Below are 18,551 nucleotides of genomic sequence, written 5' to 3' on the forward strand. Positions count from 1 at the left end.
AAAGCTCAATCCATGTTGAGGCACGGAATCATAAATTGCAGGTGTTGTTTCCATGATGTTACTTAATGGAAACACCCTTTATGCAATTTCACTTTGTCAACAAATTTGCTTGTTTGTGCAGAACTTTAATGGAAACGCTGCAGGTTTTGATATATTAAGGAAATTGAACGGGGTCTTTAGAAGTCAGAGGGCCTCCTTCAACACCCGCTTTAGATTGATTTCCTCTTTGTTGTCCAATCAGATTTACTCTTTAAGCAGTCACGTGACTCTTTGAAGGTGCCCTATTGGTTAGTGCTGTATCGATTTCCTGGGCCGCCCAGCGTCATGTCGGCATAGATGTAGTTTAACATAATGTTTGTTGGAAGTAAAGCCCCCTCGAAGTTTTTGAATGAGCATGTTTTATGATTTGTGGCGTTTCGTTTGACAGACCTTGGCCGACCCTGGGAAGTACGCTCTGATTGGAGCCGCCGCCCAGCTTGGTGAGTGTCCGTCCGCGGTCAGCCTGCTTTTCAGAGCTCGTCTAGAGGTGCATGGAGGCACATGAGGCTTCGGGTTTGCGTCTGTTTACGAAGGTCTTTGCCAGGTGGGATCGTGAGGATGACCCTCAGCCTGACTGTCATCATGGTGGAAGCCACCGGAAATGTCACCTACGGCCTACCCATAATGCTGGTTCTGATGACGGCGAAGATCGTGGGCGATTATTTCGTGGAGGTCAGTGTTGACGTTTCGGGTTGGAGCGGGTTGGTCCATTTGGCATTATGTGTGAGCCTGTCAGTGAGTGATGAGCTCATCGCCTTTCAGACCGTGCAGAACTTGGAATCGGGCCAGTCGTGTTTCGTTAACTGCTCCGGTCTCATGTTTGCTTTTGGTGTGGGTGGTGCAGCTAGCCACCAGTCTGACGCCATCTTTTTTTCATCTGTCCTTCCAGTGACTGATTTTGAGAACCCTTCCGTTGTTTTTGCACAGCTGTCTAACTTAAGGTGGCACATCATGCTGTGACAGCTCGTTTCGCTTCTCTGTTCCTCAATGTGCCAGCAAATCTGCTTAGAGGAAGTAAAACTTCAAGGGGTGGCAGCTTGTGAATGTTGTGCAGATGTGATCCTAAGCTCTTCTGAGTGACTCGAATTTTCCCACAGGGGCTATACGACATCCACATCAAGCTGCAGAGTGTGCCCTTCCTGCACTGGGATGCCCCAGCCACCTCCCACTCCCTGACTGCCAGGTATATTGCCCCCTACAGGATTTTCCCTGCTAATGCTTCAATGAGCCCAGTACACGCCTTTAGCAAGACATTGGTGCTTCATTCTCACTGTATATTCAGGTTTGGTGTGTCTGTCCATTCAGGGAGGTTATGAGCTCTCCAGTAACCTGCTTCAACCTGGTGGAGAAAGTGGGCACTATTGTGGATGTGCTCAGCAACACCTCGACCAATCACAACGGGTTCCCTGTAGTCTCCGGGTTGAGTGATGGCTGTGAGGTATGTCCCTCCCACTAGGGGTGATTTTGTTTTCCTGGAGATTTGTCACATGATGTACTTTGGGGCTTTGCTAATCTGAATTTTGTGCTCTTAGCCAGGGAAAATCTGTGGCTTAATCCTGCGTTCCCAGCTTATCGTGCTCCTGAAACACAAGGTGAGTGTGACCTAAGGTTCCTGCAGAGGTCAGCTGAATAAGGAGCATGTCTGTCCACACTAACACCTATCAGGGTGCTTGGTGTATATGCATGCCTGTGAATGACAGTGCGATTGACCAATGAGGGGTCTGTTTACTGCGTACACGGTTGCGAATGTCAGTGCAGCAAGCCAATGAGAAGTGTGCTCATCCACGTTGTGACCGGTGTACTCTTTTCAACCAGGTGTTTGTGGAACGGGCTCGTTCTCGTCTCAATCTGCGCAAACTGCAGCTGAAGGACTTCCGGGATGCCTACCCTCGCTTCCCTCCGATCCAGTCCATCCATGTGTCCCAAGACGAGAGGGAGTGCATGATGGACCTGACGGAGTTCATGAATCCCACCCCCTACACTGTCACGCAGGTACTAGTCTCAGTCTCAGCCTTGGTCTTGGTCCTTGAGAACCAGAGACACATTTGACTAAACAGTCATGTTCTGCGACTGTGTTCTTCTGCCTCTTTTTCAGGAGACGTCGCTTCCTCGTGTCTTCAAGCTGTTCAGGGCCCTTGGTCTGCGGCACCTCATTGTGGTGGACAGTGACAACCAGGTGCGTCTGCCTTGCGAGGTCCTCAGGCCTTCGTCATCTCCAGCACATATCTCCATTCTCATTGTAAAATTCGAAAATTACTGCATCGGTTTTCAGCCAGTGGCCGTTGGGCATCCATCTAGATCAAGGTTATCACCCTGGTTTCCTGTGCTACTCCCACCCCTCCCTCATAACATAACCAGCTATCTATGCCCTGTTCTACGTACCAATCATGTTCCCGGTGCCCAGGTGGTGGGACTGGTGACGCGGAAGGACCTGGCCCGTTACCACCTGGGCAAAGACGGCCTGGAGGAGCTGCAGCTGGCACAGACGTGATGCGTGGAAGGCGACTGCCGCGCTGCTCACCAGGCCAACCCCCCCTGCCCCCAGTCAGCCCCCGCCAGAACCCGCACCGGTCGTGCATTTCAGCAAAGTCCGGAACCCGGGATGCCAATGACTGACTTTCTGGTTTCGTTCACCGAGGGTTGGTTGTGATGGGGGAGGGGATCGATTCCATGTGTGTTTTGCGACTTTTTGTTGCCCCCTCCCAGTTTGCACATAAAATAATTTATCCGTTATGTTTTTAAAGCACTTCAGAGAGAGAGTGAGTGTGTGTGTGTGTGTGTGTGTGTGTGTGTGTGTGTGTGTGTGTGTGTGTGTGTGTGTGTGTGTGGTTCTACACACACTTGGGTGTCAGTCCCGCTCTGTGGTCATTTGCAAAGCTTTGGTAGCATTGTGATATACATTAGTGTAAATGTGTAAAAAGCATTTCAAGCTGTGTGTGTGAGAGAGAGAGAGAGAGAGAGAGAGAGAGAGAGATTAGCCAGGCCAATAACGTTCCTCTTTTACTCAGAGTTTTTTGAGTGTGGTCTATTGACAGAGGGTACCACAGTTTTCTTGTGACTTTAGTTTTACTTTAGGGGAAGTTAATTTTCCTCTCCCAGATAATTGTCTTGCACATTGTACCATTAACCAATGCCTCCCACCCCTCCCATGCCAGTGTAGGTAAGACCAACCCTGCCCCCCCCCCCCCCCCCCCGGAAAAACCCTGACTCGCTTTGACCTTTTTCTCTCATGCTGGATGCTAGCGGTTTTTAACATACAGTGTTTTTTCTCGTGAATTCGCCCATTGGCTGACTGCCACACTGCCTGCGTCCTCCCCCACCCACGCCAGTACGTGACAGTATGTATCCCCCCCACCCCGGGTGATTCTCCAGGTCCTGTGTTTTTGATGGCGATTTGTCTCTTGTTGCGCCGTACAGCCTCTAGGTGGCAGAAACCCTGGTTTCTGATATATACCTGAATAAATTATGCAAATCGGGGTCAGGTTTACATGGGTCGGGTGCCAAACAATGCCAGTAGTGTGTGTGTGTGTGTGTGGGGGGGTGACTTCACAGGTGCTCTCCTGAAAATGTGTGTATATCATTGTTTTTAAATGGCACTTACTGAAAGCAGAGTGGGGTTCAGGGCAGCTTAATGATTTGCAAGGTGACCATGGGTCGTGTTTGGCCAAGGGGGCGCTAGTGTGTTGAGGAAAGGAACTTATTCTGGTCTTTGCAGGCTGTGCTAGAAACCCAAACCCACCCCCATGGCTGTATGTGGCTCCGCACTTTAAATGCTTCTTACCCCACCTCGTTTCCCATCTGCGCCCTACAACTTACAAATCCTTGCAATGTCACGTGCAAGGGGGCCCCCTACTGGCCAAGCAAGGCCCTACAGTCGCTGGTGCCCTTGGGGGTCCAGCCGTACAGTTTTTGCCAACAGCAGAGTTTACACTTTGACTAGTTATGTGCTGTTTAGTTATTTTGTTTTTAATTAAGGTGAACTTGCCTAAGTGACCCTGATCAGTTAAATAGGGTTTTTACCCACCCAACAAGCCTATCGAAAATGGACATACCAGTTAAACGGTAAACGATGTGAATCCCTTATCAGATTTTGATTTTATTCTGAATATTAAATGTCGTGTTTTAACTCAACCTTAAATAAATTAAAGTATCTCCATTTTAAAGAGCACTGTGACTGGATGAGAGAATTGTTTCGGCGTTGGCAAGTACCACCTTAGCGTACATTTATAGAAACGGCTGAAATATACTGGATAATTTTGCATAATTTTTATTTTGCCAAGCTTGATTTTCTTCTGTGATTTCTGAAATCTAATAAAGGTTTTGATGCATATGCCTATTTGTATTGCACGAGTCAGTCATGCTGTTTAATAAGAATCATTTGTATTTATACAAACAATGATAAAAAAATTATTGTATTAAATGGCGTGTTTGATGATACTGCTGGTGACTCCGTGGCACTCTTTGAGCAACGTGTCCGTATCCTAATTTTCTACCTTCTGACACACAAATTCTCAGACTAAATGAGATTACTGCAGTCCCGTTGCCGGGGTAATGCAATTGTTTAGGTGGATGTCGCTGAATGCATTTCAGTGGGAGGTCCAGAAAGCCTGGGACGCGATTTGACGGGGTAGAAATGAGATGAACGGTTCTGTTGTACCTTGCAGATTTGTACCTTGCAGATTTCCCTCGATTTGCTTATTAGTTGCTGGAAATCAATATTTAAAAAAAAATGTGCGTTGAACATGCCTTTCCATCCCGATCCATGAACCCAGTTTTCCCAGATATCAGCAAAACAATGAGAAATTCTATATATAAAAAAAAAAAAATCAACATTTGATTAAGTTTTATTAATGCTTGCTTTCATGTTAAAAAATTTTGGTGCACAATTTAATTTTTTTTTTAACACACAACATTTGGTTGAAATTGTAACGTGGAACATCAAGTCTGGGGCGCAGTTAAGGGGGGGAGATTAGGACAGTAAAAAACTTGGAACATAACTGCATTGGTGTGGGTTTGTGGCCCAATATGATATGCATTCATGGGGCCCAAATTCTCTAGCAGAATCACAGCATAGATTTCTTTGTATATTTTTTAGGTTTAAAGGACTCCGGAGATTGAGATATTGTGTTTTTAAAGTTTCCTTGGACTCCCACAGTAAATTTTACAGAGCTGGGGTCTCCATAACTTTTGCTGTGCAATAAATTTTGCTGACTGGGAAAGGGGGGGGGGGTTCCCCAAGATTTTTGCCGGCTCGCCTACCCATCGGCTCACCTTGAAAATGCCCAAAATGCCACCTGGCTGTTCAGCCCTGCTATAAAGTTGCAGAAAGACACGACGTTGTACTGTGACCTTACGATGTTACAGATCCGAGAAATAGCGTACTAAGCAGCACGTGTTTCCCTGCTGTGTTAAGGTGGGCCTTAGAAACCCATAACGCACTAATGCAGCTCTGGATGGCGGGCTATGCGTCAGTAATGCTGTCAGAGAAGATTCACTCATTAGTCTGATGTGAACTTAATCAGATTATGGGTCCTTTTTAGTCGCAGAATACAACATAATCCATGGCAAATGGACATCGGTGCCGTCTTTATGATGTTATGCTGACAGTGCCTTTAATCCCACCCCCCACCCCCCACCAATCCCTTTCCCAACTTCATGTTGTCTCTTAATCCTGTATGTTTCAGTAATATGAAGACGGAATTTCAGTATTCTCTGTTGCGGTTGTTTTATTTTTATCTCGCGAGTTTCATGCATTTTTAAGAACCGCGCAGAACATCAGTTAACTCTGTGCTGCTGGAATCCTGAGGATTGCCTTGATGGGTAGTGTAGGAGTTGAAGGATTTGCGTAGTCAGATTTAATTTTTTAAAAAGGAAATCTATTAAAAAGTAACATGCAAAGTAGTTTATTATTATTATTTTTTTTTTTTTTTACATAAGAATTTCAAGAGAAACTGAGAGCCTCGTTTTAATGGGCTTGTCTGGTAAAGTTAGTTTGACACTTGTACTGCATGTATTATTAAACATTTATCTATCCATCCATCCATCCATCCCGGCTCCGTCAACATGCAAACTTCAGTAATTCAAAACACTTAGTATTGAGCTTCCATTGTGAGCCTTAGCAGCCAATAAACAAACCGCCAATAATGAATATCACAGGCTTTGGTGATGGACACAGACTTCCAGACACGCCCCATATTCCTGACGCATTCCTCACCATGACCCTGTCTACTTCACATTCGCAGCCCAATATTTCATTCAAACTGGAGTTCGAAAGCTTGTTGGAGCCGAATGGACAATTTTAAAGACCAACATGGCAGAAAATTCAGTTCTGAAAGAAAGGAAGTTTCGATTTTTAATGAACTTATGAGATGCAGCAGAGATTCATCTTACCCTCAGTAATCTTTAGTTATAGCTTTCAGGGACTGGGATATAGATAATTTAGAAATGTGCTGCTTTTTAAAACACTAAGTAGGATTCCAATACTTTTCCAAGACACGGTATAATAGTATAATGTATTGTTGGTGCGCTGTGGGAGGGAGGTGCTGTCCTGGCAGGGGAGACAGGTGACTGAAACCTTTTGTAGCGATTTGTTCCGCCTGTCTGTTGGGCAGAATTTAGTTTGCTCTCTTTGTGCTTCCAGTAAATCTAGGTCCCGTTCCCATCATACCAGCAAGTCCGTGCAGGGTGGATCTCTGGCTAATCTCTTTTGTTGTTTGATTCCCTCCACGGAGGAAAAAAAAAAGAACTCGAGGTCACCTGCGGTTCCGAACCACATCTCCAGCAGGTCAGTGATCTCAGAGTAGCACATGCCGTTTATAAGCCAAAAGAAAAATGGTTGAAAAGTACGACACCTGTGTTATTCTATTTTGGTATTTAAGTGACAGAATTCCACTAAAGGTGAATTAAAAACTTGCTTAATTTATTGAGAAATGCTGAAGAAGTAAATGAACAAAGGATGAGAGAAGCTGCTGGAATCTGAAGCAGACATGATGCAGGTTCGAAACTGCACAGTTTTGATCTGGAATATGGGACACAATCCACATTATAAGCACTGAGCTAAATGCCAAGTTTTAAATGGCTATTTATCTATTACAACCATTGTTTCAGTGAAAGTTGTATGCAGATGTTTATTACTTAGTAATAAGGCAATATTTGGCTCAACTATGGTTTGTCTGTTACTAATGAAATAAACTTTTCCTATATATAGAGACACAGGACTTTTCTCACTTCTGATCTAAACCATAATTTAGTCTGTTCTTATTTAACATGACACTATAATAAAAATACATCCGAAGTTAAAAATCCTGGAAGACTGCGTCAAATAGAGCAGCAGAGCACCGCCCCCAAACAGCCTCTGTGGGGCAGCAGTGAGCTCAGAGTGCATCCCCCCCCCAGGAGGCAGTGTTAGGAAGAGCAGGCTGCTGTGGGACTTGCTGGTGACCCCAGGGACTTGGTCTTGCCGTTGTCCTCTAAGGCCTGGGCGAAAAGGGCAGGGTTACGGCTGGAGTGCCGCTGGCGTCTCACAAAGGGAAAGACACTGGGGCATGATGGGAAGGAGAACATGTTAGCGTTCCGCTAACACTTGTGGCACTGCCTTTTCTAAGTCAGCCATGTTGGAAAATCCTTGACTACCGTGGAATTACAAACAGAAACTGGAGAGCATCACAGGGGACGCAAAAGCAATTAACATTACAGAACTCTGTGTAGTCTTAGTGACGAAGCTAAGCTGAAGCCAGCAGTTCACACTAAGCCCAAAAATCCCTGGAATTAATCGTTAACAACCCCAGAAACAGAACCTGTGTGTATCCCACACCAATATGAGTCTTATCCCCTTATATAAAATACATGGAATATATTACAGAAAGACCCCTTTTATAGAAGATAATAGTTTTACCTTTTTTTGGTCTCTTGTGGTTCTATGGCTCTAGCCAGCATGTTTTTGTAGAGATCGGACTTTAAATAGCGGGCGTAGGAGTCCTGAGGGTGAGAGGAGAGGCCGAGAGCCCGTTTTAATGAAGCTGTCATCCACTTTCATGGCTGTGCACAGTTAATGCTCCTATCTTCTTCATCAGGAAATAGATGTGCATCTGGGCGTCATCCAGGACAAAACGATGTGGGCTTTTCATGCCCTGCAGGGTCTTCTCCATGGTCTTGCTGTCCACGTTTACCCACTTGCTGGCTCCCGGGGCCAGGAACTGCCTGGGGGGAAGGAAGTGATGAGCCTGAGCTTTGCAGTCCCACTGGGAGTAAGCAAGTGCCACATCAGGGCCTGCTCTAAATTCAACTGGGATGCAAACTGTCCCACTGGGCCACAAGGTCGCACTCACTTGTAGACCTCTTCCACCTTCTGCGGGATCGTAGCGCTCTCGCCGTGCCGGATGTCCTCACAGGCCTCCCAGAAACAGAGGTTCTCCACTGTGAATGAAACAGCGCATGCATCAGCTACCTGCAGGAGGCGCTCATCACGATGCCAATATGGAGGAGAATTGCCTTTCATAGAGGGATCATGATTATTAATTTAGCAGATGCTAGATCCTATTTTTTTTTTTTTTTGAGAGGGCAGGGTCAGTCAGTCCCTGGAGTAACTGATCGACGGCCCAATAGTGAGGTCACTCAGCTGACTCTGGGATTTGAGCTGATGACCTCCTGCAATGAATCCCAATCTGCTGAGTCACACACTGCCCAAATAGGCCCGCAGTGATCAAATAATGAATATGATTCTTACTTGCTGACGATGCCTCCATGAAGCTGATCTACTTGGGCGGGGGGGTCTACATGCTGCTCACCACTGAACTCCTTCTCCAGGTACTCCCTGAACTTGCACCGTCCCAGAGGGTCCCTAAGGAGCTCCGTGAAGCCGAACCCCCATCGTTCCACCCGCAGCTTGGTGGGTGTCTCCACCCTGCACCAGGAGGCGTGGAAGTGAAGAGACGACAGTCACCTCTGGGGGTGTGGCCCTGAAGAGGCAGGATGGGGCGCGGTAACGCACACTCACATGTCGGCATTCAGCGTCCAGAGTGCCGTGTCATCTGTTATCCAGGGGTTGCTGGGGGGGCAGCCTTGCATCATGGGGTCATGGTTCAGGTACTGCTCGCTGAACTTAAGGAAGCTGAACACAGAAGACCAGCCATTCCCAGTTTTAGTCCTACTTTCTATAATCCTTGCAAGTCATCAAATATTCAGGTTCAATGCTGGCATATTCCAGCAAACTGGAGCTCGAAATGGTGACGAAATGATTATACGTCATTGAACCCTATAAGGAAATTCTCTTTTCATCTCCTCCATCTTGCTCTCCATAGGTGAGAGAAAGCTTGGTAGCAAAGGGCAGCTGCCCGTAGAGGCTCCCAGGAACCTGGGGGTTAAGGGCCTTGTTCAAGGACCCACAAGTGTGCTGAAGCCAGGCTTGAACCGGCGACCTTCTGATCAATATTAAGTAATTATTTGCAGTTAAATACAGTTCAATTCAGTTTAATAGTCAACCGGTTTCAATATTAGTTAGGCATCATTAATCCAGGATATGTGTGACTCTGAGATTTATGGTGAAAGATGGATGGGCAGATGGACGAAAGAACGAAATAACGAGGTTAGATTTTCACAAAGAGCAGTCCCCAGCATTTTTGTCAGAATTAACATGAAATAGATCCCCCCCCCCACCAATCAGAGGCACAGTATACAGAATACCCAGAGATATCCCCCAGTTAGGGACTAATGTGGACTGGTGTCGAACCAGTGGTCCCCCAGCTATGCTGGGACTGAGGCTGAATCACAGGTGTTGGGGGGGGGTAGGTGGGGGAGGCTGTTATCCAACCTTTCCAGGCAGATGGAGGACTTGACCCTCGAGCGGCCCAGGGATTTCCTGATGTGTTCAATCTGGTGTCGGGAGCCATGAAAAATCACACGGGGAATATAAGAGTCAGAAAAAAGGCACAGCATGGTACACATCCAAGCCCTGATAAGAGCCATGCTGTTGTACCTTTAAACAGAATTTGTCAATATCTGAGAGCCAACAAAAGAAAACGACAACACAGATGTAGATCCTTCCGAAGCAATTTTCTTATGACAGCATTCTTAAGAGCCCACTTAATCACCCTCTTTGGTTGTTCTTGGCAACCATCCCATCAGCTGAAATAGGTTCACTCTAAATTCTTTCAGGCTTACCTCTCTTTTGTAGTAGTCCGCGTTCTGTTCTGTAAAGAAGGAAGAAACAAAACCGTCTCTAAACATGATATAAGCCACATGTTTATGGGAGTTTTACTTGCGCAAAAATGTTCTGAGGGCACAAGGTTCATTGGTTCAGAGAGATAACCAATCAGACTGTAGAAGTGGTGGATACAGGCAACTAGAGGAGGGGGGGGGGTCAACCAATCAGATGTCTTGTTCCTGCCTCCTCTAGTTCCTTAGACCCACCTCCTCTACAATCTAATTGGTTATCTCTCTGAACCAATCATTTTTCCTTCTGCCCTCAGAACATTTTTGTGAGGGTAAAACTCCCACGAGCGAATCACATGCAAGGAATCAGACAGTAGGAATTCTGCTCACACTCAGCTCCTGGCTTTACTAAGCAGACATCCAGTCTAGAAACCATGAATAATATAGCACTATTACGAGTATGTATTGTGGGACTGCTGACGTACTTACGTTAGCATGGAAAACGAGAGCAGGAAGTGAGGAAGAAGTGAGACAGAAAGATGAGCACAACGAAGTGCTGTCACACTCACACACGAGCTTCCCTCGGATGCCCTCCCACCAAAAACACTGATTATCACTTCACTTCCTTGGGTAATTTGGGGGCCCAAGGCAACAGCCTATTCTGCCTATAGCTGCCATATATATATAGATATTAATATACATATTTTTTCTTCATGACTTTGATCTTATCTAGGCCCCGAGCGGCTCTCTTGTTTGCCCGGATCCGGTCCTGTGACTGACAGAGGCGATAAACAGCAGGTACTGGCATTACGGAAAAAATGTATATGCTTAATAAAAAGCTCAGACCAGCTGGACTCGGGAGTTGTGCCGGTTCCTTCGCTCAGGGCCTTGTTCTTGAACGCTGAATGTTCCCGGCTGCAGAAAATCAGAGGGTGAGAAATCCTTAGCTGAACTTCAGATGAAGAGTGAGCTCGTTTCTCTCAAGCAGACTGACGCCGGTCTAACGCTGCATTAATACCCCTTAGCACTACTGGTCACATTTCCCATGATGCCACTGGGTACAGCCCATGGCGACACTGCCCAGTAGGGGACAGTGTGACAGCTTTCCAAAAGGACCATTCGGTCCTGGAGGGCCAGTCGGTGACACAGTATCCATGATCAGGACTGGGGTACCCTGCTTTACAGAATAAACTAACCAAATGTCGATACTGAATGCAATCTGATTTAACATGGTTTCCTTAAATCCCAATTAAAGTGCTTCAGATCAGCTCAGGACTTAACAGCAGAGAGACTATTTGGCAAATTATTACGCTGCTATTTGCAATTACATCCATTATCTCTCCGCTAACATGCAGCATTAAGCCTGAGCCGCAGGAATAGAGGTCAGATAATGGATCCGGTATTCCGGAGGTGGGATCCTCTTCCAGCTCGTTTAAAAGGCCCAACAAGTGGGGGGGTGGTGGGGGGGGAGACGCAAACACAGCATGTCTGCATTTTAGCTTCAGGCCGTCTCCCAGTCCCTTCGCACTCCTCTCTCCCAGATCCAAGCATCACCAGTCTTAGCGATGCGTCTCGTGTTTCTCGGGCAAAGAGAAAGGAGGCAGGAAGCGGCCATTTTGTCATTTGCTGGTTTTAATCCCCCCCCCCCCCCCCAGCTTCCCCCGTCCACCTGGCCGTACCAGAGTGCAGAGCGTCCCTGCCTTTTAAACACGAGCAGCACCTGACTGGGGGGCCCTACGCTGCGTGGTTTTTGGCTCAACTGTGTTTCCGTCTAATTGGCGTCAAAACGGTGGGTTTCATCAATGAAGGTGGTGTGTGGCTGAGCGGGTTGGCAGTCGCCGCCTATGACTGGAAGGTTGCCGGTTTAAATCCCACAGTCAGCAGAGTGACATCACCACTGGACCCCTGAGAGAAGTCCCTAAACCCCCAACTGCTCTAGTCTCAATAAAAGGTACATCTGCAAAATAAGCTGAATTTAGGATGTGATCCGCAGCTGCGTGGCTGCCATTCCCACCTCCTGATGCCGCCCCGGATGGGGATAATGGCCCACATAAACGCTGATGCTTATTAGCCCTGAGAGATGCTGCGCACCCAGCAGAAAGGGGCCCTAGTGACGGCCGGGATTAAGCCAGATACACACCACACTCTGCTCCTGTCCCACACTTTCATTCTCCACTCTCCTGTGTTATTCATGAACTCCAAATTACACTCAGCGAGGGTGCAGTTGCTCATTCCCGCAGCCTGCTGTCCTGTCTGTCTTCTGAAAGCTCTCGTCCCACAGAACATAGGCTTCTTCCCAGCTAAGTAAATATTTCATGATCACACTGAAGCAGTAGTGGGTTATCAGGCCTGAAGTGATATATTCCTCCCCCACAAAGTATGCATGGAGACACTCTGTGTGTCTTACTTAACGAAGATAAAACTCCCCCCCCCCCCCCCCCCCCGTGAATTTTGCTGAGCTCAATGCTCTGGAGATGACGGAGATCGAAAATTATACCGGAAATGTTCCATATGTCCTTACAGATGTTTCCTTTGCCTTCCTTCATTGAACAAACCCGTTGTCGTGGGAGAGAACTGCACAACCCCCCAGCTCTCTGTGGGGGAATGGGACCCTGCCTATGCCTTCCTGCCAATCCTGCCAAGTTTCCCCTGTAAGTTGAAGGATCTCCTAACAGGCCTGCATGTAGATTAATGTCATACCCAGGACAAAGCAATTGCAGGTTAAGGCCCTTGCTGAAAGGCCCAACGGAGTAGAATCACTCTGGGCATTCACAGGATTTGAACCAACAACCTTCCACTTGCTTGCACAGATCCCTAGGCCCAGAGCCACCACTCTGCCCCACAACCTCAAAAAAATCCTAGAATCGCCCCCAGCCTGAGGCGATATTCGAGCTGCCAAGGTGCATTGAGTTCAGGTTTACCCAGTGTGTGCTTTACTCTAATCACAGCATACTGGGTTTTCGCCGGGGCAGATGTAGGGAGTCAGGGGTTTCGGGGGAGGTGCTTACTGGCGGTCTGTTGACGAGCCAGTAGGCCTGTTCCTGACATTCCAGCACGATGCGGTCCGCCTTGCGCCTCTGTTTGGCTGCCCTGGTAGGAGCAGAGCAGTCGATGGAGAGTCAGAAAGCATACTGGGTAATTAGCATATAGCGGTAATCACTGAACTGCAAGGTAGGGTTTTCATTTTTCTGTTTCCTTTTTCACTTAGAAATGGATTTCCGACTCTAGTGTTTAGGCTGAGGTCTGATTTAACAGATAGGAGGGAAATTATGACCACACACCATGTTACTTTTTAATTTAGGTAACATCATCATCCTCTTAATACGAGATTTATTCATCCATTCTCATCTGTCCCCTTGTGTGCATTTATGAAATTGATTTCATAGCTCGATGCGACAGTATTCCCGGGCTGGGGTGGGGTTTACCTGAGCTGCTCCTTCGCCTGCATCACCACGAAGTCCCAGGTGTGGTTGATCCGTTTGTGCAACATGTTGTAGCTGTCCTGCGGAGACGATGTTTAAATGCGACATTGCCAGGTCGCACGGCTGGCTGCGTTGCTGCATGGGTTCACGTTATGACTCACAGGCCGAACCCCTCCCAGGATATCAGCTGGCAGTGTCGGATTCACAAACCCTCTTACTGATGAGAACCTAAAATGCGTTGACCCTGACGCAACATGGCGGCAAGTTGGTGGATGTCTATGTGCGATCCTACTATGTGCATAATTGGTGGGAGGTTTTCTTACACAAAAATGTTCTGAGGGCAGAAGGAAAATGATTGGTTCGGATAGATAACCAATCAGATTGCAGAGGAGGCAGGACCAAGACATCTGATTGGTTGCTCCTGCCTCCTCTAGTTGCTCGGATCCACCTCATGTACAATCTAATTGGTTATCTCTCTGAACCAATCATTTTTCCTTCTACCCTCATAATATTTTGTGTAAGTAAAACTCCCATGAGCATTCAGCTATCACATGATCTCATCAAGCAATGCTTCAGACCAGCGAATAAGAATAGCATTGAAATGTACATAAATAAAAATTTTCTCTTACCTTTTCATAGTCTATCAGCTGCCCTTGCTTTCTGATATTCTTCTTAGTCAAATAAATCGCTTTAGAAGAGCAAAAGAAAGACATGGCAAGAAACTGTGTTTTTCTATTATTCTAGTAAAGGGAAGTAATGATGTAATAGGCGAGCACATGATTAATAATTGGTAATCACCGTAATCTAGCTCGGAGGCTGGCCACTGCTGAGAGCTCCAGAAGTACGGAGTCTAGCAAAAAGGAGATGCTGTCATTTGAAACTATTCAGAAGCAGCGTGACAAAGGTGCTTTGTGATTTAACATGTCAGGGACAAGGCGGGTGGAAGGCATTTTGCTACTTTAACTGGCATTGGTTCTCATACATCAGTGTTTCCCAATCCGGTCCTCGGCGACACACAGATGATCCACGTTTTTGCTCCCTCCCAGCTCCCTACCAGACAGTCTACGTTTTTGCACCCTCTCAGCTCTGGAGCCCGGACCAGATTGAGAAATACTGTCCTACACGGTAATTCCGCAGTCTCTCCAACGAATAGTTTCGATATGCGTGCCCCCCCACATGGCCACCACCCTCTCGCGCTGCCCTCCATCTGAAGAAACCGTGGTTTTAGGTTACCTGGAAGCGATACGGCGTCTCGTCGGGCCCCAGGACGAGCGTCCTGGGGTCCTTTAGGGGGTAAATGTAGCCGTGCTTCACGATCAGATTCCCCACATGAAGTGCCTCTGAAAACACACAAAGTGGTCACTCATTTCCACGTAAACTACTCAAAGCTCAAACAAATCCACTACTCGTAGCCCAGATTTAGGCATAGTAATTCTCTAAATTTTTGTCAGTGGAATACAGTAGAACACACGATAACTAGAAACTGAGTAGGCATATTATATTTTATTTTACGGTATAGCAAGTAACTGGAAAAAACGTTGACATGGTGCACAGAATAAGCCGCGGGGATGGTGCATTCCTCATCGGAACTATAATTAATTACGAGTAATTGGGACTTTCCACTTTCCGGCTGCCTCCGCGGCCATTGGCAGTCAGGCGCTCCCGGGGGTTTCAGACCGGCGCAGCAACAGCGCTGCTAGGGGGAAGCCTAGTGTTTACAGGGAGGGGTAACTGCTTACCGGGGCAACAGGTTTTTTGCCCATTCAAGTCTGTTAATGCATCTGCCATCTACTGCCTAAAAGTCCCCTCCTTTCCATTCCGACTTCTTTTCCAATCTGGGCTGTAAATCAGGGAAATCTGCTCCCTTGCTATTTAAAACCTCATCTGCATCGCCCGGGAATTCAGGACAACAGCGTCTTGCAGAAGTGCATAATGAGGGAGACGGATAGCGATATTTCTCCAGGCATGACTGACTGCCTCTGGCTATCAGCGAAGTTTGCATCGGGACTATCAAACCGTACAGCTCAGCATGCGTAGCGGCGCGACTCGGGACTGGCCTACAGATTATTTGTACTAATAGCCTCTCAGCAGAAAGATAAATAATTCAGCAGATAAATTGACGCCAGGGGAAGAAAATCCCAAAAGCTTCAGGCGAATGGGGTGTCTATGTTATGGACAAGCTCAATTCTGACATTTATTAATTCACAGGCTCAGCAATATCAATGGAACAGAACATGCTTCTGTCAGACACGTGAATTGCATATGCTTACACATAAATGCAGCTAGGCTAATCTGTTGTATGGATGACAAATTCTATTACTTCATTTGTATTTATTATTCAAAAGACTCGTTTATTTCTGTTATTTTATTACAAAAAAAAAAAAACCTGATGACGTCTTTCGCCAGCAGGGGCGCCATCGTCGTCACGAAGGGAAAAAAACAATCGATTAACCTCACATAAGAGCACCAGGTAACGCTTCCCTACATACTTCTCGGCCCTACCTTCTTCCATGATGGAGTACTTCTGAATTAGCCACTCCACGATATCATTTCCTGGGAAGGCATAGCGAGGAAGGCATCTAGTTAGAGTCGAGAAATGCATTAAGCCGTCATAAATCAAAAACGCTGAACTCGATAAATAAATTACATAAATAAATATGAGCGCAAGGAGATCGATGACAGTCTTAATGCACAGGATTCCCGAAGACCGCCGATGTATGGGCTTTCCTGTGAAGGGCTTAAATGACCATTAGGACCCGGCCCCCGGGACACTGCACGGCCGGGTGTAAGACAACCCGGGCGGCATGAAAAATTATTTTTAAAAAGTAAAATATGTATCGTGCACCTGTCATCGCATGTGGAATCACTGTGATTAACAGTCTTTGATTCTTCATCTTTATCCCCATGTCGGGATCTTGCATCGCCACAATGACTTGTTCAATCTGGGATAAGAAGAATAGTCAAAATCGTGAAATCAAGGTGACGACAGACATAGTGAAAACGTTCAACCTAGTAATATAATAATTGCTTAATGTGTGATTTGATATGTAATCGTTATATTCATCATTAAATCACCGGAGAGACACACTCATATATTTAGGCATATATATAAGTAAACTACAAGGTTTTTCCTCTGACTATCTTAACTGCACGTCAAAGACGTTATCGGATATTCCCGACTACAGACTTTCGGTTTGATCATTTATTCGCGTTATTAATTCGGCTCCTGATTACATTAAACTAAACATGCTCAGATTGTTACAACCTTTGCTTGTCGGTTATTTTTGGGATCTTTCTGGATGGGCTCAAGGCGGGGTCTGTAAGCACAAGCAAACTGCCAGCACTTTTGTTTTACATGAAAATAGTTTGATGTCGGCCTATTGCGTTATTGTCTGGCTATAATTTGGAGGCAATATTAAACAATAGGCCCATATATTGTAAATATACATGTTGTGTTGTTTTGTTGTTATCACAAACGTATAGCCTGATCATAAATTTCATGGATACCTGGATGTTGTATGTTCCATTATATTTATGAATGAATGATTTATGTGAAGTCTGGCTTAGATTCGAGAATTAATCATATAGATTAAAAAAAGTTTTCATTTAAAACTTATCTCATATAATAAAATCCTCGTCCGAACGAACATATGTCAGAATGAAAAAACATTTAAATTATTTTTGTGATGCATCAGTATCAATAGCTACAACGTCATAACAGATATAGATATAATGCGGTTCATACTTTTGAAGTTGATGCGTATCTCCCGAAAAAAATCAACTCCAGAAGAGTCCGCGTCTGTAAATGCCTGAACTTCGGAATCGATCCTACCTTTGTTAGGCGCGGCATCTGTGTCTTGCAGCTGTTCCCTTGGATAAAGATGTTAATTGTCATGCTTACAGCATCTCGATCTCCGGCGTTTGTGAAGTTGGGATTGATGCTGTCCTGTGTTTTTTTTTTCCTTCCACACTTAAGCTCTGCTTGTTACTGCCCCATAGCGGAGCGCAAGTGAAACGGACTACCGGAGATTTGCACTGTTTTTCTGTTAGTGTGTATAATCAAAATATGACTCAGTTTGGCCAGTTAGAAAAATATGATAATAGAAAAGTATTCTTTTCCTCTCACTTTTTTTTCTTGATTTAATTACCGACTTCACGTACTTACACTGTGTCCCGTTGCACGATGTAATATTGCGAAACTATGATTTTGTGGCAGTGTTTTGTAAAGGAATTTTCCGTTTAATCATCGTCTTAGTATAAAGCTATATGGTTGTTCTGGTATCAGTGGACGTACATTATGTATTTTTTCTTCTCTTGAGCACCATGGTCATGACATGAAGCTCAGTCATTGATTACTCGCAAATGTTAGTAGTCATCCGCTGTTTATCTTGAAGATGTAAAAGTAGTGCGCGTACATCTCCTCGTTAGTATAGTGGTGAGTATCCCCGCCTGTCACGCGGGAGACCGGGGTTCGATTCCCCGACGGGGAGAGTCTGCATCTTTTTGCCTCGGTCTCAAAAGGCACCAAGCTAGAACCGGCCCCGTGTTAGTGGAAACGGGGCTTGTGACTTGTACTCATGCATAATATTCTGCGGGTCGCTCAGCAGCGCAGCATATGAAACTAGACTCGGATTGTAAGTGTGTGGTTTTGATAATTGATGTATGGATGGATGGATCCTTAATAAGAGATATAAACAATAAGGTCCAGTCGCCAACTAATCATGTAAAATACGTCATAAACTCATGGTTGTTAAACCCAGAATAAAAATGAAGACGTATAACTAGGAAAGTCAACTTGCACATTTCAATTTTGGTTCGATATAATCACGTTGTCCTTAACCCTCCAGTGCAGGAGGGGACGGTAATGCGCATCGAATGTTTCCGAACCTGTGTGTGATACAACCGAGGAAGAGCCGATGACTTCGGGGGAGGAGGGGCAGG

The 18,551-nt window shown here is 45.9% G+C and overlaps 1 non-coding gene across 1 annotated transcript; it reads left to right on the forward strand.

Moving 5' to 3' along the window:
• The first annotated feature begins 18,028 nt into the window (after positions 1–18,028).
• trnad-guc (transfer RNA aspartic acid (anticodon GUC)) lies at positions 18,029–18,100 on the forward strand. The gene has a single exon. It is a non-coding gene; the product is annotated as a tRNA-Asp (tRNA).
• Positions 18,101–18,551: the final 451 nt, after the last annotated feature.

This window comes from Brienomyrus brachyistius, unplaced genomic scaffold (assembly GCF_023856365.1).
Source record: "Brienomyrus brachyistius isolate T26 unplaced genomic scaffold, BBRACH_0.4 scaffold416, whole genome shotgun sequence".
NCBI classification, from domain to species: domain Eukaryota; kingdom Metazoa; phylum Chordata; class Actinopteri; order Osteoglossiformes; family Mormyridae; genus Brienomyrus; species Brienomyrus brachyistius.